Source organism: Motacilla alba, chromosome 3 (assembly GCF_015832195.1).
Source record: "Motacilla alba alba isolate MOTALB_02 chromosome 3, Motacilla_alba_V1.0_pri, whole genome shotgun sequence".
NCBI lineage: Eukaryota > Metazoa > Chordata > Aves > Passeriformes > Motacillidae > Motacilla > Motacilla alba.
Window position 1 is genome coordinate 76,225,479 of NC_052018.1, and position 24,252 is coordinate 76,249,730.

The window sequence follows — 24,252 nt, forward strand, 5'->3', positions numbered from 1 at the left end:
GATATTAAAATACAGAAATATTAGAACTAAAGAAGAGAATAAAAATTAATATACTTCCATATATTTTCACTTTTTAATAAGTCAGTACCAGATTCTTATATTCCTGCTTACACAATTTGCAAGTTACTCATAGGAATCAAACCAATAATTTTAAGAAGAATACCCTATCTTTTTCAAAAACATTTGATATTGTATCTTCACTTGGACACTCAAAACAACAAATAAGAGAAACAATCCTAGGAGCAACAAATATCCAGCACAGCACAAACATATTTGTGCAATATTTGTCAATATTTGTACAATAATTCCCTAATTTGTTGAACACTGACCTAGTTTATTTACTATTAAATTCAAGAGCAGAATTATAAAGAAATTCTATGGTTCTCTACTGTGAAGAAAATTTCTGTACCTATTTTTAATAGGAATTTCCTTCCAATCCTAAATTACAAAGTATGCTAATCTTAACAAGCTATGGAGGGATATTACACTCTAGTTTTCTTCCCTTTTCCTTCTTTTACCCATTAGGACTCTACCACAGACACTCAGGCTAGCCAGGGAGAATCAGAAGTTTGTTTATGGTCTGTCAAAGCTGTGAATACAGCTGAGAAGTAACTCAACAGCAATGAATTTTCTGTGAAAAGAATATGATCCTCCAAATCACTTGGAGACCAATCCATCTCTTTAAGAATGCACTTCCATCTTTGAAACACTGCTTAGCTGCTACCCAATTTTTCCAGTGAGATTTGGTAGTATCCAGGTAAGATTCTTCACACCTAACAAGCTTTGTCACATAGGCCAAACTGAAGCTCCAAATATCCTAAATAAAATTTGTCAGGTTAAGCAAAACAAAAACCCCACCCATTGATTTCAGAGCAGAAATTGCAGTCTCACTTGAACTGTGGAAGTCTGAACTAAAGCAGCTAAGAACTGAACTGTACAATTCTTGGGTAAATCACACAGTCAGGAAGTAGCACATAGATATTCTCTGAGGCTATGGCTCATTTTTGTCCTTGCTTGGCTGAGTAGATCTGAATCCTGGTCTGGCACACCTTAGCTACTGACTTCAGTCTTTCACCTTGAAACAGATCAATCCATGTAAATCAAAATTAACTGGAACTGATACTTGAAAGTAAGTATTATGCATTTGCTGTGAGTGTCTCTATACTGGCAGTCATAGTGCCAATGACATATTAACATAGCCTCACATGCACTGATTGTTTATCTCTTATAGGAGATTAAAAGGGCAATTGCATAATGCCTATTCACTGATGTGAATGAAATCAAGTCCCAGTAGTGGATCATGCAGAAGAAGGAACAAATGAAACTCACATTCCTGTTTCTTCAACATCATATATTGTTTGCTTCACTGTCATTTTTTCTCATTGGCTTTTCGCTTCACAAGAAAAAAATCAGATGCCTTTACAGTCAATATGAACCCAGGGAATGGCATTAAGTTGCTCCAAGGAAGGTTTAGATTAGATATTAGGAAAAATCTCTTCACAGAAAGGCTTGTAAAGCACTAGAACAGACTTTCCAAGGAAGTGGTGGAGTTGCCAACCACAGAATTGTTCAAAACGTGTGGCTATGGTACTTGAGGACATGGTTTAGCGGTGAACATGAGGGTGGTGCTGGATTAACAGCTGGACATCATGGTCTTTTCCAACCTTAATGATTCTATGACTATATAATTCTGTGGTTATACTATGATCAATTTATGAGAAATTTCAAAAATAACAAAATAATTAAGTAACAAAAAGAAATTAACTATTATGAATATAAAAATATATAAAATAACAAGAATTAAAAGACACTGAAATTCCTAAATTGACGGGGCTTGTATTTCTTGAGGACAATCAGCATGCTATTAGCAATACTCAGTAGATGATAAAAGAAGTCTTCTCCAAAAGTCACAAGAAAGTTGTATCAGGTAATAATGGACCAGGAGGTCCAAAAATCATTGACAAAAAAGCAGGACCAAGAAGAAGCAATCTTTTCATGTTCTTTGTCAGAAGCGTACAATAAAACTTTAATATTTCTTTTTAATGTTTAATTTGTAATCTATCATTTTTTGGTATTGAATGTTTCAGTTTCAGAAAATGAAAACCAAAACCTGTAACGGCAACTTGCATCTGGCAAAAAACTTCAGATGTTAAAGAGAGAGATACAATTAGTAATGTCAGCTTGCTTTGTTTTTTTGATGGGATGTGTTTCACAAGGCAAAACACCTTACCACACTGTCTTATTGGGATGAGGTTTAGAATGTATTCCTTGTATGGGTCTTTGAAAACTCTTTCACTAAAAAGTATTTCCACAATGAAAAATGTCCTTGATACACATCCATGTTAGGTTACTGAATCATAATTCGCATCTGTTTTGCTCCAAACACACATACGCCTAATTTCTTTTCTCCCAGTCTTCATTAATACCTCCCCTAAGTGTAGCTGCCAGTTATCTTTCTTCTCAAAGACTTGGCATTTCTGATACTCTACGCAATTTTTTTCCCTTATTTTTTTGTGCTTGAAATATGCTTTTTCTGTTTCAGATATGAAGAAAGCTTCTCTACTCAGAAGCTTGTCAGTGTTTTTCAGCAATAATAACTGGTCAATAAAAGGTATTATCCTTATCTATCAACTCTGTATTATGGTTGCACATTACATATACATAGGAATGATATATCAACTTTAAAGTAAACATGATTTCAGGATTTAAAAACAACTCAAATTTTTACACACAGCACAAAATATTTATTACAAGAAATCTTTTACAAAATACACATATGACAACCTAGTGATTATAAAGTATTTGTGTGTACTCCTCAATTAGTTCCAAATGCCTAAATGGTTGGCAACTAGCATGGCTCTGAAAATGATTTTGATTTCTAACTTATTTCTTGAAGTGTCAGCTGTCCAAGCACACAGGCAATTTTTACTTAGCTTTTTTTGCTCTATAATAACTCCCACAATATGGAAGCCAGAAATATTTTGTCTTACATTCCATGGTGTGAAACCTCTTTCCTTCTGTGTTTACTATTTAGCTTTTGAAAGTGGCTATTATACAGCTGTTCAGAGAAAAATGTGATTTTTCTGGTTTTGCCTACAACATCCTTTTGTGTTTTACATCCACCCACAAAAAATGCTGATTAATGCTCAAATTCTTGGCAAACTTGTCCACATCTGACAATAATGCTGTAGCTATGGATTTTTAAGAAGAAATCTCAATATAACTCTTATGAACTTCTGTACTAGTGGCTTGCAAATTTTGCTGACATAGCCTCTGAATTTTCAGTAAAGAGGCACTAATAAAAAGGTACAATATGTGATTAAATAACAAAAGCAACCATAGAATGAGTAAAATCTTTTGTTTCATGAAACTTTCAGGATCCTTATATGTTCTAAAAGCTCCCTCAGTGAAAAAAATACCCAGTTAATAAGTGCTGCTTTATTGTTACATAAAACTAATGTACAAGATAGGAGGAAACTAATTGCAGAATCACAGTCAATTTGTCCAGGAGAGAATATGTTCCTATGAAGCAGCCCATAATGAGTGGCAAGTCTGCTGAAGCAAAGAAAAATCAGAAAAGATTCTAGATTGACAATAGAAAAATAAGATTTGCAGCTAATCTGTCTCATAGATGAAGAAAATAAACTGTTTGACAGAACTTAAGGTATAGAAGAACTTTGACAATAATGGTATCATTGGTCTTCGTTAAGGAATTTTATTTAAAATAATCTAGTAAACTGTAAGACAGACCCAAGTTTTGAAAGTAGTGTTTAAGCCACATAATTTAATTTTCCATCTCCTTTCACACAACTGATTACATAATACCATGTCTTTGATATGATTATCCAAAAACTGGATTTGATCTCCCACAAACATTATATCTATCTATGTATGTACTCATTTAATGTCTTGGTCTAAGGCATTAAAATCAAATAAAGAAACTCTAGAATTGTTGGGTTGATAAGAACAAACATGAGTTTCTAAAAGGCTTGTAAAGATTTTGTAAGGATTCTTTGGTAAAATAATAGTTTCTCTTAAGATTTACTTTAATGTCTGTTTTTTAGGTCAACTGAAAAAGAAAAACAGCAACATTTTTGAGCAGTCTCAGTTTTTAACTTCCTTTCCACTTTTTCCTCCAAGATTTCTTTCAACCTTTCTTTTTTTTCTTCCAATATCCTGTACAAATAGTCAAGATGAAGCTTGTGCATTTCACAGTTTTTGGTTTCTTGCTTTTAATATATTTGATGCATAACAGCATATTAGTTTTAATCTTCACTATGGAGCTAGTAATGCTCGCTAGTGTTTCCCAGACTTGCCTAGATAGATTTTTCAATATGGTAATTTTGCTTATGGTTCAAAACACAATTCCACTGTTCTATCTAGTCCCTAGAAATTTTCTAGCAAGAAAAAAATTCTCTTTTTAGTCTGCTGTATTTCATCTTCAAATAGGGTCATACTACAGTGATTTTCTATTGACAGAGACTTAGCCTAAGTAATTACCTGTGTCTTATCAAAACAAAAAAAATAAAAGAAGACAGTTGTGCCTGTATTTTCCATTCTGCAATGAAATGCTAAAATACTTATCTTAAAACAAGTGGAAGATTATCAGAGTTGAAGAGACACCGATATGGCAAGGGACCTAATAGAAACCATTTAACTCAGTCAAACTGTATTTAAACCCTCTTTAACATATTCTGTAGATATTTAACTTCCTACAAGAAGTTAAATAACAAAAGAAAATATTTGCCTCCTATGGATAAATTAAGAAAAGTAATAAGAAATGTCATTGGAGTGTTACTACACTTGAATTTAGCTTTGAAATAACTATTCATGTAAAATAAAACCCAAAATCTAAACCCCTAAAAATACAGAAATGTTAACACATAATAATTTTGAACTTACTGTATTTTCTACTACCTCCATGTTAGTTACAAAAAGAACAGTTACTTGGGAAGACAAACACCATCACTCCAAATGCCCTCCCCTTCCTCCTTCTTCTCCCCACTTTATACACCAAGCATGATGCCATATGGCCTAGAATATCCCTTCAGTCAGTTGTACTCATCTGTCTTGCCTGTGCCCCCACCCAACCTCCCATGCACCCCCAACTTCCTCACCAATGTGGCAGAAAAGCTACAAAAAGGCTTTGGCTCTGTGTAAGCCCTACTCAGCAATAACAAAACCGTCTTGATGTTATCAACCCTGCATTCAGCACAAATCCAAAATACAGCTCCATACCAGCCACTGTGAAGTTAATTAACTCTACTCCAGCTGAAACCAGCACAATATGATAACCAAAATATTTTCTTTTCAGTTGCCACAGCTGAAGGTGACAATCTAATCTTACTGGGGTTATTGAGGTGAGGAAAATTAATAGTCAACATGAAGGTCATATTATTCCCTAATAACGAGAGGATCAATGGCTGGCTGAGAAATGGAGGCAAGCAGAAGGATACAAATTTGCATAAAATCTTCTCCAGCTAGACAGAGAATAAAAAAAAAGGCAGCCTGAAATCTCTTCCTATAAAAGTAACTTCAGAAATTATTTTTATTAAAGAAATGTGAATCTCTGTGAGCCATGCCATCCAGAAGATAATCTAGCATATTTCTGTGAGGAGGGGATTTTAATCCTGCATTTTCATAAATCTTTTTAATTGTACTGCTAGGATTTAAACTTTTAAAAAATACACCTCCCTCATAATGCAGAGCAGGAAAGTCTTGTGAAATATAGAGGAGGATCAGCCTATCACGTGGAATAAACAGGACAACAATAAACCCTTAGATTATGGGATATAGGCCTTAAAGTATCATATGCAATATTGAAGTGACAGATTAACAGCCAGGACTTCTGCTACAGTATAGGAGTTCATCAGTGTGACATAGTGTCACAGGAAATAGAGTTGATCCAACTAATTAATCATTATGAGCTACCAATATGTTGCAGCTATGAAAAGGCTAAATAGTATTTAAAATGTATTAGCTATTTCTAGTACAGATAGGAAAGCATTAAGGCTACTACACAAGGCAGTCACCAGACCTCACTTGTCATTATCATCAATTTGCCCCAATATAAAATATATAGAATTTATTCTCATTGATTCATTCATTGGAAATTACAGGGAAAAACTGATATATAGGAAAAAACCAACCTGAAAAGTAAATTAAGTGCTAACTTGTTCTTATTTATTTGGATTCTGATCACATTAGATTTTCTAAGTCAACTGATTTTTAAATACGCATGTAAAATATACTATTATTTCCATACAGCAAACAGTTGTAGACTACACTTCAAGGGCTCCTTTCTTTTAATTGATGGGAAGCATTATAAACATAAGATTAAGCACTCTGAGAAAAGGGCTCTGTAAACATGACTCTGACAAATGTGGAATGTACCTGAGAATTGTTCGCGTGAAGCAAACAATGGACCACTAGATAACCTCAGCAGCAGACAAAAGTATGTCTGCTACTTATGAATGTATTATCTGTGCTTACCTACTTACATCCTTCTTGCTTTTTCAAAGGCTTGCTGACACGTTTTCAGAAACTGAGCTTTTCTCCTTTTTCTTGATGTGATTTATTATGTTTTTAGAGTTTCACAAGCACAGTAATGTAAAATTTTAGATTAAGAAGAATAATTTCTCTGCATTTTGTTTATCCCTCATGTTTGCAATTGCATAATATGAGCATTACATGATATATAAAGATCAATTGCATATTTTAAAGCCACATGACATTACATATATTATATACACCTACACTGAGAGTTTAAATGGAATTAGTGACTCTATTGGGGTCTGTAGCCCAGTGGTAGATGAAGGTGGTAGTTCCACCCTCAGCTGCAACATCTAAGAACCCATTCCCAGATTCACTTATGTACCAGCAAGAAGCAGAGGACAAGCTCTTGTCCTTTATTACAGAACACACAGGGGATTTTCATTGCAAAGAAGAAATGTTCAATTCTTCAGACACTTTATCAGACACCAGTGGACAACTCTTTGACAGGGAAAGCAAAGACACTAAGACTGTCCCAGGCAATGGGAGGAGGCTAGGTACAGCCCACTCTCGAAGGCTGAATTTGAAGGCAGAAGGACCTCATGGAGCTGCAAGACTTTACCACTACCTTCTGAGGAAGATATATTGATCTTCATTTATTTACTTCATGCAGGATATGAAGTTCATTTGAAATATCTTCATCAGAAGAATGAACCAGTTTGTTCATCCCCACGAAACACATACAATGCAGTATGCCAGTAAAGAACTAATTTTAAAGTGTCTTTTTGGAAATTAATATTCTTTTGCTCAAAGAAGGTTTGCTACCATTTTAATAGGAGGAAGCCTAACACCTCATGTTATTTTTAAAGAATTCTGAAGGTAAATCAGGAGAGTCAACTGATTGTATCATATTTGTGAAACTACTGGCCAAGCTACTGGGTTTGTTTTATTTTTTGATGTTCTTTTCCTTTCTATTTGCCAATTTTTTCATGCATAGCTGTTTGTAAAATTAACTTGAAATTATTTGGTTTCAATAAAAATAACACAAAGCACAAAATTTAGAGATAAAGAAGAGCACTCGGACAAAGACGTACATAAAAAAGTGTGTGGGAAAAATTAAATACATCTCACCTGAAGATTTATGTTGTTTTGATAATTAAACTATAGCATAAAATAACACAAAACCACCTACAATGTAATGTACAACTAGAACTGTCCATCCATCAATTTTTTGTCATTTTTGACATATAAATGTAATGAAAACCTGGCAGTTTTATGGTGTTGGAAATTGTGAAAACTTATAAAACATATCATTGAACATTATAATATGTATTTTCACACACAATTAAAAATAACAGAAATGACAAAACCAAATTGGAATAGTGATTTTTCTATACTAAGTGCATTTTATGATACAGTTCCTATTAACTTCTGACTCAACATTTATCTCATGTATGAGAATGACACTTCTCTGCAAGAAAGAGCAGGGTCTGAACATTTCCACATAACCATCCAGAATCCAGAAAGATACTATAACACAGTGGAAGAAATGCCATGAATGTTGTATATCTAAGCCAGGAACTCTTGCATCTTACCAACAAAGAAGTTATGCAGTCAAATCTTCCTGAAACAAGGTGGAGAAAGCAGGACCACAATATGTCCTCCTTCATTATCTTCAGGACTAGTACAGAGGAAAACCAAAATGTTCTCACAGCCTCAAAGTGTGCTTGAGAAAGAGCATGGACCAAGAGTAGTTTTGGAGCAGGTGACTGTCTTGAGGAGATGAGGTCAACCACCAGAAATCCTTTGTCCCATGGCTTCCAAGAGACCTGGGAGATGGCTCTGAAGTGACTTCATATTTTTCAGTTATAACCTACTGGAATGAAATACCCGAGACAATGTACTAGCAATACTTAAAGGTCCCTAAAGGTAAATTGCAGACAGGTGAATCAAATCCTAAGTGAACAAATTCCAGATATTGACAGAACCCAGAAACAGAAGGGAATACTGCACCATCTGCTGGCTGACACCAAACACTGTGAAGGTGTTTTATTTCAAGAGCAAACAATGAAACAAAATAGGTAGGATATTACTGAAAATGTCAAGGTCAGATTTTGGAATTAACCGTCTGTGTTACCATAGAAAAACTAAAATCCTCCCCCTAAGAAAATCCATGTTATTTCAAGGAAGTCAAAATTCAAGACAAGCACATGATTTTCAGAACTCATAAGCAACAGCATGACTAACAGATGTTTGCATGAACTGTATCTACGCTTAAAACCAAAACAGGGTGTGTGAGTCATTCTCTGAGCTCGATGCTCAGTGGTATGGAAGAGATAATTTCTGTACAGCTAAAATTTTTGATGCTTGGTACAAAACACAGGGTAGTTGACTTCAAATTATATACTGTAAATAGTCTTAGTAGTTGCTTATCCTGAATCACGGATGAGCATTATCTAGGCAAATAAGCACTAGACAGAATCATAGCAGGGGCTGTGCTATCTGCATACTTAAACAGTGCTGTGTCTACACTCAAGGCCACACTGTGATATGAATGGCCCTGTTAGTTTTCTAGGATACATGTGGATGTTGGCATGACCTACACAAACGGAGAAGGAATGAAGAGCAAAAATACATTTGAAAAATAATTCAACGGAAGTTGCCTTGCATAATGTCACAGCATATGCCATAACACATGGCACAGTTAAGACAGCACAATACACAGTGTATGATCATACAGTTTCAGAAAGCTTCAACCCATACAGAGTAACATCACACCACATCAGAAGGCTTCAGGTGTCTGCCCATACACAGTAATACCACTCCACTTAACAAGGCTGCAGGCATCTGCCTTTCTTGTTCTTTAGTCCAACCTTTTATACCCCTCATGTTCATGCATTGCAGCTGTGTGCCCTCTGCTCCCTTTCCTGATTGGTGAGTGCCCCTCAGTACTCTGTGTCTCATCACCTTCAATGCTGTTCACCTGCTTTTCACAGCTGTAGCCCATCGGGGATGAGGCTCTGCTGCAGCCCCATTCCCAATTACCAGAAACTGTGTACCTACAGCATAACTTTTTAATATTGTATTAAATATATCAAAGTGTATATGAGGAAAATTTTAGGTGCAGAGGCATCAATCAAGACTGTTAAGGAAGTTGATTTGATTAGACAGTATTACCTTCAGAAAGCTAAAAAAACACCCAGTTTGGGAGGAGATTAGAGTGGTTTGTGGCATCTGACATGGGTGTCTATGAAACGAGACACCTGAACATAGCTGTTACACTGACAGTGCAATTGAAAATGGCATTTAACAGTTGGAAAGAAGCCTTCAGATGACTTTCAGTCAATACATCCATATGATCTCAGCTGATTTTTTTTTAAAAAATATGCTGTGATCAAATTCAACAGAAACTTGAATATTGTAATTATTCATTTGCTTCTTTGTGGCATATTCATCTACCTGTGATAATTTATCAAGTTATAGAAATTTGGATTTCTGTGCACACTGCCATGCCAGCCCACACAGAAGTTTTCTTCATAGACTGGGTACAATGTTAGTGTCATGATAACTGAGTGCACTCATAGTAATCAGGTAATTAAAAAGATCTTGCTCAAATTCTCAATATCCATAAAAAAATCTACTTAGGTAGATATAGCAAATATATAGCAAATACAGCACTACAAGTAGTCCAAATCACTTTAGACATTGAATTTACAACTCCTTCTAGATGTAGCTCTGATTTCTTCATTAAGCATTTACCTGCTCTCTCAACAAAAATTTTTTAAAACTGTTTTCATTTCACCAAGGCAGAGTAAGTCCCTGGAAGAATGGAGAAGTTTTGGTAAAATGGAAAACATTAAAATGGACTACAATACTCAAAGGCTTTATTTTGTTGGAACAATTTACCAACCTTGTAGGAAGAACAAGAAGTCACAAAAGTTTAAGTATTGTAGTAGAAGTAGTCACAAAGTGAAGGGAAGGCTTTCTGAGTGCTGTACAGGGGGGTTTTAAGCCTTGTACGCATGGGTCTGAGTTTTCTACATGGGGGTCAGAGGTTCTAAGATGGAGGAATTTGGGTGTGCCCTGCCCTCCTTCTTTCTCCTTCCTAACCGCCATATCTTTAGCGATGTTGGCACTCACAGATTGGATTAGTGTAGAAAGTCACTATTCAATATAAGTAACAGGCATTGGGGAAAAAGTATAAACACGTAATACGTAATGTATGATATAAAAGATGGCACCAGCCCCCTGGCAGGGCAGCGTGCCTTTGTCTGATCTGCTGAACAGGCCACAGCAGTTCAGGAAGAAAAATCTTTTAAATGATTTACAATAAACTACCTTGAGACCAGACGACTGAAGACTACTGAGTCTTTCTTTGAAGGCATGGGTTAGAGAAGAGACTTTTCCATCTTTCGGGGTCACCCCAATCCAGGAGTGAGTCCCGACAACAGTGTTTGCCAATATAAAATCCTACCACTAGTACACATGAATTGAAGACAATAATATCCTGAATACACATAAATAATAAAAAATATTTGGAATTTGCATAGCAAACCTAAAAAGTTTTCCAATCAACTGCTTTCAAAAACAGAAGCCATTCAGAAATCAGCTAAATTTTGTGGTTTTAGCTCAAAATTAGACTTCTGCCTATTAAAAAAAAAAAGTCTCATGTTTACTAAAATTATTTAGTATGGAACTCACTTGCTGCAGTAATGCTAAAAAATTTAACCATCCAGAATACTGACTCAAGAACTTTTATTCAGGCTTGATGAAACTCTTCTGAAAATTATGGGCAAGAGCAAATTACCACAGAAGCTCGGATAAATAACTGTAGAATATGGCAATGATAGTTCTGGCTGATTTTTTATTTTCTTCAAAGGTAATAAAAAGTGTGAACCAAAGACAAATTTGGGGAGAGTAAACTGAACTTTTAAAAAATAACTATCAGTTAAATAAAGTAAAATAAATAACAGCAAAATGGTTGCTAGCACAATGCTTTAATATCTCTGCAAGGGTCATGAATTACATTATACAAAATACAGTATCACACAGCACAGTAAGTCAGAGCACATTTCACAGGATCATTGCCCAGTTTTTTGTCTTTTTTATACAATTTATCAGTGAAAGATGAACTGTGCCTTTCTGTGTGTTGCAGCCTGCATTTTAAATGAACAGATTTTTATAATAACAGCTTTCACTACGTGAAACAAGATCAGGTCATTGGATTTGCAAATTGTCCTCAAAAAAAACCACACTGATGAGGTCAACACATCATGATGTATGTGTCTCTCAGTTATGGTATTCATATGTGTCCTAGGTATGTATCTTTATAAGTTTACTTCACAAGATGATTTTTTGATTGATATATCTAAGAGTTTCATGTTTAAGAGAGTTTCTAAATTCAGAAGGAATGCTGTTCTGTTTTGTAATTGGCCTAAAGAACAAATGGCAACAAATTATGGACAAACAATTTGAGAAATTATGCCTATATGGGTGGGGTTTTTTTCCCAATGATCTGTTGGCCACAGCTATATTCAGTCACAGTTAAGTAGCATATATAAATAAGTAATGTCAGTAAATTGAACATAAAAGTTAAATGGACTAAAACCATTGTCAAATATAAAGGAACAATTACAAGTTTAAAAAATAATTGGTGACCAGGTTATATGAAATGTAACTACACAATAGGGGCAGAAGGGAAGTTAATGCAGGTAAAATAAGCCACCGTATTTGGTTTGCTTTGCATTGTTTTGTGTCTTAAGTCCTATCTTGGACTATGTTGCCATGTCAGTACTCATAGTTGATTTATTGTTGATATGGTTTTATGCCAAATTAATAGTCAGGTTCTCAGGTCTAAATTCCTATTTTTTTGTTGGTTAATATGTCTGCAGAGTTTGGGGTGACCCTATTAATGCAACCATTCCTGCATATTCTCCAAAGGAAAAAGTAATTTTGAAAAGAAGAGACCAACAGGGAAGATCTCGTTACCGGAAATCTAATTAATTTTTCTCAAATAGAAATATCCAGAAGTCACTAAATCCTGACAATATTAATTCTGCATATCCATGCGAAGTAAATGGAAGGAGCTTTTTTATTTTAGTAGTCTTCAAAATAACATTAGTGATGATGGTAAAAGCCTCTGACTACCAAGGCAGGATCACTGAAACCAGCAGAAAATCTCTCTGCTACATTACAGATCCTAATGAATAGACAAGGTCTCAGAAGTGAACAGCCAAAGTAAGGAAAGAAAATAAATTTTTTTTGAATACTGGGATATCCTAGATAAGATACAGGATACAGGAATTGAATGTGAAATTTGAACTTCTTAAAAGTTGAACTTCTGAAAAATAGATCACAATGCAAGATAACTTGTTGATGGAGACTTGTTCTAAATGTGGGCACTGCTAGCATCATCAAATGTAGGAGCATAACATACTAGTTTTATGAATCTCAAACTACATTCTGAATGAAACACAGTATAGACAGACTGGGAAGAAACATATTAAAAACCTTACTTACAGAAATAATTCAAAGGCATTACATAGTATAAATATATTACAATTATAAAAAGACTTCACTAATGCATTAGGAATCTCCATTTTTAGAAACATCAGTATACAACAGTCGTCCAATTAAGAAATTCCTTGTGATTTTTTTTCCACAGACCTATTTCTTTAGCAATCACTATAACACAATGTATTTGCTATGCAGTATGGTGTAATCTTAGCAATCTTCCTAAGAATTCTGTACTTCAGAGAAAAAAGAAAAAGAAGAAAAAAGTAGAGAGGCTACCATAGACTGAGTTCCAAATCATAAGCATTTGGGCTTTAATCACTCAAGATATTCCACTGTCTCCTTAGCTACCAAAATAGTGCTATGTAATGCAAAAAAAATTTTTGATCTACTTTTTCACTCATTATGCAAATATTTACAATATGTATTTTAATTAAAAGTAATTAATTTTTTGTGTAGCTATCCAATTCTTACATTGTTGTAGTGATACTTCAGTAATTTCATTTGCTGTCTGGAAAATGCAGTGAAATAAATGGGTGTGTCAGTGATTTTTATGAAACTCTCTCTGGACTAAGATGAGGCATTTTCCAAAATAAGTATATGCGCACTCTTTGTATTGTCTCAGCATTGGGGCAGGAAATTAACCTTGCCGTGTAACGAGCTAACACTAAATGCTTGTCACTATGGTTTTTCCACAAATTTTCCTTTTTTGAGGTATGTTTTATTTTTCAGTGAAGGCTTCCTTGTCATTCTACTTCAATAAGCTTCCAGGCAGCTTTTAGCTCAGTTAGGATTGAGATGTACTATAAAGACTAATATAAACATATACTTTTATGAAATGTAAGATAAACCCGAAAAGTGAAATAATAAAAAAGAAGGAAATTGGAACCTGATAAAGATTCATATTAATAGCTATCAAATGGGCTGTGGAATGTAAATTTTACAACAAGGTGCACACACATTGCTGGAACATTATGGAAAATCCATTAAATTTTTTTTTATTATTTCCCATACCATCATTAAGTATTAGTTATGCCTAACAATACCTTAAGAAGCAGACAATTAAACATCTGCAGGAATCTAAGAAGGTTTTTAGTGGGCTTAATAAATTTTTAAAAATAACAATATTTTTATTTGAATAATCCAAATTATATTTGATAGACCATTCCGTGGCTGCTACTGTACTTACAGCTTTGTTCCAACACTAAAAAATTCAGTAAGATCAATTAAACTTTGTAACAACTTCCTCTAATCACACCAGACAAGCATTCAAGATGAATATTCTCATACAATAAAGTACACTAAAAATAATTTAACATATTGAGATTTAAGTGATCATAATCAAATTTCAGACAACACTCTGTTAATATTGATGGTTTTGTTTTTATCTGCTCTATTATTATCATTTTAACAAAAGATGTCTTCTTGACAATACCCAAAGAGACCAAAATAAGATCTTAAATATTTACATACCAACTGTTTCCAGTGTAAAAACATTCTATTCCATTTTTAAATTAAAATTACCTCATATTAAAGGTCTGGAATTTCAATGGACAATTAAGGATATGATGTTGGGCCAATTCTGTACAGGAACTAGAGAGCAAAGTTGTAATTTGTGTTGGTTTTATAGTGTCACTAGTTTAAGCCCCCATGCCATTTGCAAATTCAATCGACGGTCCTAGTTCATCATCTTAAGTAGAGTGGGCTTGTCTTTGCAGTGAAAGTAAGTATTAACCTCTCATTTCAGAGAATGAATTTACATTATAAAACCAAAAGCAATGTCTCCATTTCAGATTGCTGTAGAATGGTTATGGAGTTTGGCACACATCATAACCCCCAAAGACTGGTCTCTGTGCACAAGTTCTGCAGGGAGGGAGAAGACAGTGGAAAAAATGGAAAAATATAAGGTGATAATGGCTAGCAGGTTTAAAAAATAAATAAATATAAATCTGCCATTTTAAGTCAGAGCACAAAACTATCTCAAATCTCATAACGGCTGATATTGATACTTCAGTAGAAGGCCAAAAAACGCCTGTTAAAAACCTGTTTCTCTCTCACACAGATGAATGAAGCTTATAAGCTTATAAGGATGAGTGTTTTATTCAAATAGTGAAAATTTTATTTAACCAACAACTAAAGTTCTGATTCTTGAGAAGAATTTCTTAGCCTCAGTGGTTTCCTGTAAGGATACTTTTCACTGCATGAGCATTTCTTACGTATTGTATTATTACCATTTGATCTTTTCTTAATTTCATACTTGCAAGCATTGTAGTTTTCCCATCACTATATTCTGTATTTCGTCTGCCAGTGGAATATGTTCTCAAATAAAACTCCAAGAGTGAAACTTCAGGCCTGTGAAAATAATACCCAATCCTTCAATTTCTTATCACCAGCCAAATATAAGTTCTCAGGCCCCATCCAGTGACCAAGATGTGGTTTAAACTGCATCTGAACAAGAATAGCTTCCAGCTCCCCAGCACTAGGATAATTCCTAGCTATGTCCAGATTCCACACAAGGGAGAAAGTATGAGAGCGTATAACCATTTCCCCGCTTAACCTCTGTCCTCTTTCTGAGGAAAAGGCACCTAAACAGGGAGGCTGGAAAGGGTTCCCTGTAAAGCCAGGCCCCTCAGTGTCCCAGGATACATTGTAGGAAGCATCTGTTTCCCAGTTCAGAAATAAAGATTGTATCATCATACTCATGAGAGTTTGGCTCAGTGATCAGTGAAGTCTGTAGAAATCCCATTTGATTGGTCAGAAGCCAAATCCTCAGTTTATTCCAAAGGCTTGTTAGTTAAACTAATTTTTAAGTAATGGGTTATTGTTATCTATTACCAAACTGATTAAATATCCTGCAGTACCAATTTCATGATACAAAGGAAACAATTTTTATGAGCACTAACTCCATCATGGTTCAATACAGGATATATTACTGAACACAGATTAGGTATCTAATAAGCTTTCATTTTGAGAGCTCTAACACACTTTCTGAGACCAGAACAATTAAGAATTCACATTCCATCTTCCTCTGTGGCAAAACCACCTGAGCAGGTCTGGCTATATCAGAACTAGTCTTTTGGAATTATTTAGCCAGGCTTGATTCCACATGCAAAATTTAAGGCCTAGTATTAAACTCCTCATGGTTGATGCCACATCAATAAATACACTTCCTCATTTGTATGAGAAAATTTTGAACAACTTATCCTTCGGAAGGTAACAGGTAAGAATACTGAAACTGAAGATATTTGTATTAATGTTATTATTATTATTATTGCATTGTTCCATGTTTTCGTTGCTTATATTTTCTTTAAATACCTTATCTCCTATAGATTCTTAGAATGACAATTCCAAGTCTTTAAAAATAGCTCTTTCCATGTCACAGTGCCTTCAGCTCCCAACATTATCACCTGCCACGTTCAAGTTAAAAAGAAAAAGGTCAAGGATTATTAAAAAGTACATCTGGAGGCAAAACCAGTAGCCACTTCTTCATGTAACTTCAGCCAAATACATCCCAAATAACTTCTATCAAGAAAAATGTTTATAACTGACCTCTTCATAACCTTATAAGTTCCTCAGATACAAGCATATGCTTATCTTACAAAATGTATTTATAATTTTGGAAAAAAAAGTACTTATTGTCATCATGCCAAACATATTCAGTTCTGAATTCAAACTTCCTGCCATCTCCAATGTGCAAAAACATTGCTGTTTGGCCACAGCACAAAGTAAGGAAGATATGCACCATTAAAACATCAAAACGAAAGAACCCCACAAAACAGAAATGGGAAATTAGCAAACTGTCTTTGGTGGTAGGGTAGATTTTATATTAAAGACAGCAAACAAAGCCATACTTCATCCTTAAGTTCTCAAATAAAGCTAAAAATAACTATAACATCTAACTACACTGGAGGGTAAGTTATCAAAAAAAGCTTCTCATTAGTTGTCAGCTAAGAGTAACTTCAAAAGCAGTCTCTGAGCATCCAGTAATATCTTTCTGACAACCTCCTTATCTCTTACAAGCTATTTTGAAAGCTGAATCAAACCAGTATGTCAGGAAAACTTCTTTCTAACAGTGCGTATCAAAGGAATCACATGCATCTCATCTGTTAACAACTCCTTTTCAGATCATCAAGAAAGGTGAAGTTTACATAATGAAAAAAATAGACAGAAATCTTCTTCTGTCATCTGCACCTGTGGGGTTTCTCTAGTTTGTTTGTTTTGGTTGGTTGAGGTTCTTTACTATAATACCATAGAAATATATTAATAAGGATTTAGATATACAATTCAAAATTTCAAACACTTCTAACTGAATTGTGATTTTGTGTTTCCACATTTAAACATTATATTTTGGAAGCAGAATTGAGACACTATCTTCTACTAAATTTTCGTTTTCCCCCTTTTTCATGTGACATATAATAATTTATTATCTGCATTCACATCTGCTTTGTAAATATATTTATATTGACAGCCTCCAGAAAACACAGTTCAGGAACACACTCAATACAAGCTCTGGCTGTGAATGTTTCAGAACACTTCAGAATTCAACCTAAAAATTATATACTTGTTTTTAAATATTCTGATTTGTAGAAAAGGAGGTGGTAGTATATGAAAGTTTAACTTTATCTCTTTTTGTAGCTTTTAAATTTACCTGGACATGGAAAATAGGTTTTTGTTCTGTTATTTTGGGGGTTTTTTTCTCGGCTTATCTAGAGAAAAAGTCATAGGACATGTTGTGTTCTTGACGTATGAGCATTGTTATCTTATTGCAAGAGTCCCATACCTTCTCACCGATTTCTCATGGGTAGCTCTTCTCAACACTGCTCCTTCTTCTTCAAAGCCCAGACAACAAGTGACTCTAGGCCCCAGTTCTCCCTGTCTTATAGGACTGTTCTTCCTTATTGGTTGCAGCTGTGAGTCTTCCTTATTGGTTACAGCTGTTTCTGATCTTGGATAATTGGCGTGGCTGCAACTCTTTGGGGGTAAAGCTGCTTTTTACACATTTCTTATACTCTATTCACACCACAAGGACGTTGGAAAAAATCCCTCTGTAAGTGTAACATTTGAGTAGTAATTATGGTACTTTCCAGATTATGCAAAAGAAGGCTCTTACATTGTGGAGCCCCTAACAACTCATGTGTGTATGTTTAGATCTTCTTTTTTTTTTTTTTTTTTCAAGAGTGAACAAAAGCAGAAGGCAAGGAAAGAGTTTCACCAAGATTTCCTACCATAGTATAAAATACTCTCCAGATGGCTGACAGTAGAAAACCAATGACACGAGCAAAGTGGAAAAAACTTTATTTGTTGTAGAAGAAAGTTCCACATCCTCAGCCCTACAACCTCCTGAAAATTGCAGGTTTAATACCTCAATAATATTCTTCTGAAAATATTAGTATGCAAACAGTGAATGTGACAAGCCAAAAATCAGATTATGACATTAAGACATTCAAATATCTGAAACTTGAATGTCTGAAATTATTCTGAAAATCTGAACAGTTTTATTGCACAATGTGATTCCCATACCAAATGAACAACTTTTTGCAGTCAAAATATTCTATACCCACAGTTACAATGACAAATCCTAAAAGGCTTTAAAAAAAATCAAGAAAAAAATCTGCACGTATATACATATCCACACGCTGTTTTCATCACTTGCTATTATGTTCAATAGTTTTAATAATGTTTTCAACTAGAGTGAAATTAAAGATGAGGTAAAAGGTTGCATCAAGCTCTAGAGAAACTCTTATCTGTATGGTACTTCTTACTGACAAACTGTATGATCTCTGCGGAACTGACAGTTTTTTGAGCACCATGCTGGACAGAGTATGCTTTATGTTTGTGTGAATGAGGGAGGCCAGTTTTTGAAGGAGCTATTCAACTTCTAGAAAAGAGATAAAAGCTCTGGGGTATATGTTCTATGCAGAAATCTTCTTCTACAGAGAAAGCTTGAAATTAGGCTTTCAGTCAGAGTGAAGACTAAAAAAGCAGGTGTCATGAGTTGAAGCTCTTTTCCATCCTTGAATTCCCCTAGTATTTAGGAAAGCAGGACTTCACACTCTCTTGTAAATAAAAAAATTGCATTAAAACATGAACTTCATTAATACCTTCTCCTCCAAGCTAGAAAGATGTGCAAAACCTTTAAGTGCAGTTAATTGCTTTGGTCAAACCCATAACAAACAAGTAATGTATCTAACTGGAACAGAATTATTTCTTCATGGCATGTAAATATACTCGCAGAGGAACACAGTAAGGACACTCAAATGAAATAGCCCAAGGTTATTTTCACAGTCATATAACACTGTACTGTCATACAGTATACTTATCAAAGAATTCATATAAATTCAAGCTGAATAGATAAAATAAATCTTGAAGTAAGAGGATACAAATGTTTCCTTATTTTACACCCCATCTCCATTTAAAGTCAGCTCTTCTCTATAGGGAAAATGTTTTTCCTGTCTCATTGACCCAGTGAAGCAGTGAAGCATTCCACTTTTATTTTTTTTAAATTCACATTTCCCAGACTTGTATTCTGCAAAACCTTACTTACTAACTCTGAAGACAACAACACATGTTGACTTGGAACACTGTGATATCACAGAATAAATTACTGGAAAAGATGGATAGAAATAGGAAGTTTCATCCAGCCAGTTTGAGAGGTCAGCTTCACTCATTCTACAGAAATGCAGATGGCAATTGGAGTGAGCCAGGATACACTCAAAATCTAGAAAGGCAAAGAAAGAAAAGATCTTGACTAGAACAGGACCAATCGAAGTCTGACCCCTGAGCACAACCAGGTATTATCAAAAATTGTCAGCGTATACAGGCACTAAACTGGTTCATTGACAGAGAACCAACTGGAGCATGCAGGTCACGAGGACTGTAGAACCCAGTACAGAATAGAAACAATTCCTTGTGAAAAAAAGAGCAGCTGCTAAAAGAAGACACAAATGTTTATTACTCTTTTATAAAAAGTACTCTCTAAGAAGTTTGGTGGAAAATGAGACACCATTATGGTTTATCTGAACATTTAGAAAAGTTTTTTGTTTTTTTAAACAAAATAAATTTACAGTGGAAATCTAACTACTGAATATATACTATGATTTATTACAAATACAAGAAAACATACCAAATATAATATTTTTTTCCACCAGACACATTAAACCATAATTTCCAAAACTGTTCTCATATGGAGAAATGTCTACCACAGAAGTAAAGATAAAACTTATTTCATCACTTCTTTATTTGACTCCTGCAGAAAACAATCCATTAAATCCAGGTTTATTTTTGGTCCTTTAGTAACAAGTGGGTCAAAAATAGACCAGTATTTAATGAAATAGTTTGTTTAAAAATACAAATATATTTGGCATTTGAGCAAATAAAAATCTTTGAATCAAATCAATCTTTGAAATAAAAATCTTCAGTCATCTTATTTGCTTTAATACTACTTGGATTTCTTCAAGCTTTCCCTGTAAAAATTAAAAATCAAATTTACTTTAATTTCCCATTGCCTTATGAAATAGTGTCTACATTTTCCTAAAGAAATATAATTTTTAATGGAGTTTGTTCGGGTTGCTTCTGAAAGTACAAAATATGCATTGCAGAATCAAAGCTGCCTATGCAATGACCTCTTCATACAAAAGATGTCATCTCTTCTTGATTGCACTTAATAATTGGCTTTAATTGGAGGGACAACAGAAGAGACAGAATAAGAAATAGTAAAGGCTCTCAGTCAGACACTCTACTGGTCTTGTTTAAAAAGCTGAGACTCATATGTTAATTGTTATTGTTAAAATAAATAGATGTATACAAAATAACCAAATAGAAAAATGGTTTTTTTAGACTTTTTTATACGAGGCTATATAAAAAAAACTTTACTTAAATCAAGATGGATTAGTTTCATTGCATTACACTTAAACCAGATGTTTTTCAATCACAAAAACATGCAGTCTAACGTGATCTACTTTATGGAAAGTCATGCTTTTTTTCCTTCACTGTTTTCTTCCATGATATTGTCAAATTGATTTACTTTAGGGTTACTGTCTAAGTTCTATAAAAATCTCCCACTGAACTGAATATATCCCTTTTAAAGGTGTTATTTGGGCTTCCTAGTGTGATTTTAAACTTATAATGTACCTACTCATTGTGTTCTTACTTTAGGCCTGCAATAACTCTGAATGGGATAGATCAAAGAACAAATAGGAATAACAGAATAGAAGTGCATAATATTAGAATAATATTATTAGAAAATATTAGAAAATAGGGAGTCTGTTGTAATTTTCACCCCTATAGAAGACTTCACTTTCCCTCTGCCACTCCAGACTTCTTTTTACTTTCCACAGGCTAAACTGCAAATCTTATAAGATAAATAATATAACGGATATAGATGTCTGAAAATGTACACAGCTTTAACACTTCAAAATTGTTCCTACAACTAGACCTATAATTATTTAATCAGTAGCTTATAATTATTTAATAGGTAGCTTATAATTATTTAATCAGTAAACAAATATTAATGGTAATTTTAGATGTATACATACAACTATATAGTGAGAAGGTGTAATCTGTATTTTATCTATCTTGAGTGATAACAGGTTCTAAAATCACTCTACATAAACAGTGGCCTTCTTCGTGAAGCTGACATATGAAGAGGATATCAACTGACTTGTTTGCACACTTCTGCAAGTATAATTCTGGAAGATCCGTGGAAGATTTCCATAAATGCAATTTTTCAAGTCTAATTTGTTTGGGAAATATTCTCTGACCTGTAATGAACATAATCACTGATGAATAATCATTAACTAACTTTTTCCTGCTTCATAACACTTAATACAGAATTTTGTATGAAAGACAATACAGGCAGGAACACTGACTGTGTCAAATATGAATTTTTATGGCCAGCAGAATGAGGGAGAGGATTCTGCCCCTATACTCCGCACTGGTGAGACCCTACATGGAATGATGCATCCAGTTCTGGGGTCCCCAGCACAGGAAGGACACGGGCCTGTTGGAGCAGGTTCTGAGGAAGGCCACAAAAATTATCAGAGGAATGGAACACCTCTCCCATGACGACAGACTGAGAGAGCTGGTGCTGTTCATCCTGGGGAAGAGAAGGCTCTGGGGAGACCTCATTGTGACCTTTCAGTATTTAAAAGGGACTTAGAGATGGAATGAACTTTTTTTGAAGGGCTTGCAGACACAGGAGAAAGGTTAATGTTTTTAAACTGAAGTAGAGTCAGATTAGATGTAAGGAAGAAGTTTTTTATGATGAGAGTGGTGAGACACTGGAACAGGTTACCCAGCAAGATGGCAATGCCCAGTGCCTGGAAAGTGGGCTTTAAGGTGAGGCTCGATGGGGCTCTGAGCAACCTGATCTAGTTGAAGTTGTCCCTGGGTTGGACTATGTGACCTTAAAAGGTCCCTTTCAATCCAAACTATTATATGATTGTATTATTTAGCAAGGGAATTCACTCAGGTTGGAAAAGTGCTTTTCCTTTGTGATGAAAAACTCAAGCTTTAGCCAAGGTATAAAAATTACAAAATATGATAAACTCCTTTTCTTATTTGCAATGTACAAGTAAATTTTAGTGGATTGTCAATCTAGCTGAATATGTACTTTCTAAGTCTGGGAAAAAACTGTCACAAAAGACAGACTTAGGAGATATCAAAGAAGGTGTTGTGGAGCAGACAAAGCAAATCTGTACTAGACTCTTCTCCTGCCACTGTTTGTAATATGTTGCTGAAGACTTACAGGTGCAAGAAATGCTAAGGTCATAGAAAGTTATAGTTTGTTAGAAAAGAAGTTTTACCTCTTTTCTTAAAGAGAGAAAATAAACCCATATCTCTACAAATTTAGTTTTAAAAATACTAAAACTATTTAAGAAAATCATCAGAATCAAAAGTCAACAGCTAAAAAACCACTGGCTTAATTGTCTGCACAATGTTAAATTCCCTCTTTGTATATCTGCACTACTGAATTCAACACCTCTTCAAACTTTAAATCTTACATTCAATGCAAAGAAAGAAAGAAAGTGCAAATTATTGGAATTTGAGTTATTCAGGCAGCTATAAATCTGGTAATTCCTGACTTTCAAGTTTAAAAATCTTCATCTTAAATAATGCTCTTATAGCCCAGCTGTCATATGTAGTCCCATGAGCTTATATTTTTAGTACCAGATTTTTTTATTCTCCATTATTCCATAATGTAGGAAATCATTAAGGTTTTTGATTATCTACATATGTAAAGAGGACAATTCACTAAAAAGAACAAAATATTATTCGAAACACACATCATGAGGTACCACTGTCACAAGTGTCATAAAATACAGAGGTGATTTTGAATCATGGAATAGCAAATCATTTTTTTACATTAGCACTTTCAAAAGTACATTGTACAGTTTTTAATGTGATTTTGACTTGGGCTAAAAATTGTGAAGAAACTTATCTATGAGATATAGTAGAGAACCTTAACCATGGAACTGTTGTGACAGTACTGAAGACTGTGAGGTAGATTTTTGTCCTATTTAGACAGAAGGGAAGTTCTGGGAAGGGAAGTTTCGGGAAGGGTCCTTTCAACTTGCTGTGGAAAGGACCTATAATGACCATTTAGTCCAACTGCCCCATCAATTCAGGGATGGCCAAAAAGTAAAGCATATTGTTAAGGACAGAGTCTAAATGGTAGGCATCAGTCAGTTCTCCTGAGATTGAGTCATGCAGCTCTTCAGTCATCTTTGTTTTCAAAAAGTAAAACTTTTTTTTACTGAAAGTAAATTCTATTTCACTCAGTGATAATCCAAGTATTTTGGGGCAAAAACCCCCAAATCAGAGAGTTCATGTGTTACTAAAGAGAAAGACAACTGTTAAATTCAGTACATAAGATTTGGATACACAATTAAGACTAGGCATCAAGGTTTAAGAAATGAAAATCAGCTGTTTTCTACTGAATTCTCATATTGAGATTTTATGACATTTTTTCTTCCACAGTAAAATACATTTAAGTCTTCTAATTTAGTTGGATATCTGAGCAATAGTGCCTAGTAATTTCTTTGCTAAATGTCTACCAATATTCAGGTCACCTGAAAAAAAATTTGTTTTGTTTCATTTTTACAGGGGGCAAAAAGTTCCATGTCACTGGTTTTTATTGCTGTAGTTTGATCTCACAAAGAAAATATCTAAAAATATATTGACATTGCCGGTGCTTTCCACTACTTTACAGATAAGGTAAAGTTTAATAATAAACATAAACATAAATTC

General features: G+C 34.4%; 1 protein-coding gene across 6 annotated transcripts in view; it reads right to left on the minus strand.

Annotated features, from left to right (window-relative positions):
• Positions 1–24,252, minus strand: part of PACRG (parkin coregulated) — a 214,659-nt gene that overhangs the window by 105,193 nt on the left and 85,214 nt on the right. The gene's annotated exons all lie outside the window — the stretch shown is intronic.